A 1,698-nucleotide genomic window follows, 5' to 3' on the forward strand; every position below is an offset into this window, starting at 1 on the left:
GACATTGGGACTTTCTAAAGTTGTATCTCAATGTTCAGTCACTAATTTAGTGGGTGTTGAGAGATAGGGGTGACAGGACTTCCTGATTCTCAGATTTCAGCTAAAGCAACGTGTTCTCAGAATCAGTACTTCCAGTGACAGCCTCCTGGTGTACAAATTTCATGGTGTGGCAGAAGTAGAAGCAACCCTAATGTCAACTCCTCCAGCCTTCCCAACACGTAAACACTGCCTCCTCTCTACTCAATGCCTTTCTGCTTAAAATAGCAAGAGTGGTTTCTGTTTCCTGCAACTGAACCCTGCTGATACACACTGTTTTCCTCTTTCCCACTAACTGCTGCTCTTTGTAACTGCCAACCCTTTAATTGATCTTAAGGTTTTGAATATCTCCAACACTTCCTATCTCCCTTATCTGGCTTTATTTTTCTCCATAATACTTACTGTCACTCGAAGAATATATATTGGTTGAATGTCCACCCCTACTAGAATTTAAGCTCCATTAGAAGAAAGACTCAGTTCTATTTACTTCTGAACAGCTCCCTAATACTTAGAATAGCACCGGCAAATACTAGGAACTCAATAGCATTAAATGAACGCATCTACTTAACAGAACGCTACTACTACCTTAGTGCATTAGTAGTAGACTCATCAATAACATACCCTCAATAAGCTTTCCCCTGGGTTTGGAAAATCCCCAAAGAATACAAAAAAACACGCATGCTCTGGATCTTAGCATTGAATTTAGGGTGACTAACTTCTCCCAGTTTGCCTGAGACTGTCCCACTTTTAGCACTAAAGTCTCATGTCCGGGGAACCCCTTCAGTCTGGGGTAAACGAAGATGATTGGTTCTCCTGAGTAAACTCATGAGGTGCTCAAGAAAAGCATTTTGAATTACTATACTTTAAATCAATCTTGCAAATAAAAGTCTGCAAACACGAATCTTTGAAATCAGCCTATGATTTCGTTTCCATATCATATAGCTGGGTTGCAAATGATCCCTGGAGCCACCAAGTGAAATTCGAGCAGTGGCTTTAAAGGCTGCATTTTACATTTTTACTAAAATTTTTATTTGCCTATATCCTGAATATGTTAGGGCTCACCCTGTGAAATCTCTTCTGCATTTCACTGAAAACACAATACATGTGCTTCCCAGAGAAAAGATACTACAGCATTTAGGTACTAGATCTTGCGAGGAAGTCCAGAGAAGTCTAAGTTTATAATCTCTTTGGAAGACAGAAGAGTGAACTCTGTAGAGCAGGGGTCTCCGACCCGTTGGGCTGCGGACTGGTATCGGACCATGGCCTGTTAGGAACCAGGCCACATAGCAGGAGGTGAGCAGTGGGCAAGAGAGTGAAGCTTCATCTGTATTTGCAGCCACCCCCTAGTGTAGGTATCACCACCTCAGCTCCACCTCAGATCATCAGGAATTAGAGTCTCATAGGAGCACCAGTCTTTGGTGCAAAAAAGGTTGGGGACCACTGCTGTAGAGAATACTTATCAGTGTTAATTCCAGAAATGAATAAAGGCTTATCCATCACTAAGCATAAAGAACTCACCTCCCTAGCTGCTAACATCCCGAAACTTCAGACAGCATATTCAAGTATAATTTGTGGATTGTTACTGTCAAAGCTTTTGAACTGGTGCATTAGAGAGAATTAGGAGCGTATGAGCATTCTCAGCTCTATCACCCAAGCTTCTAG

The sequence above is a fragment of the Pteropus alecto genome, unplaced genomic scaffold (assembly GCF_000325575.1).
Source record: "Pteropus alecto unplaced genomic scaffold, ASM32557v1 scaffold24, whole genome shotgun sequence".
NCBI classification, from domain to species: Eukaryota; Metazoa; Chordata; class Mammalia; order Chiroptera; family Pteropodidae; genus Pteropus; species Pteropus alecto.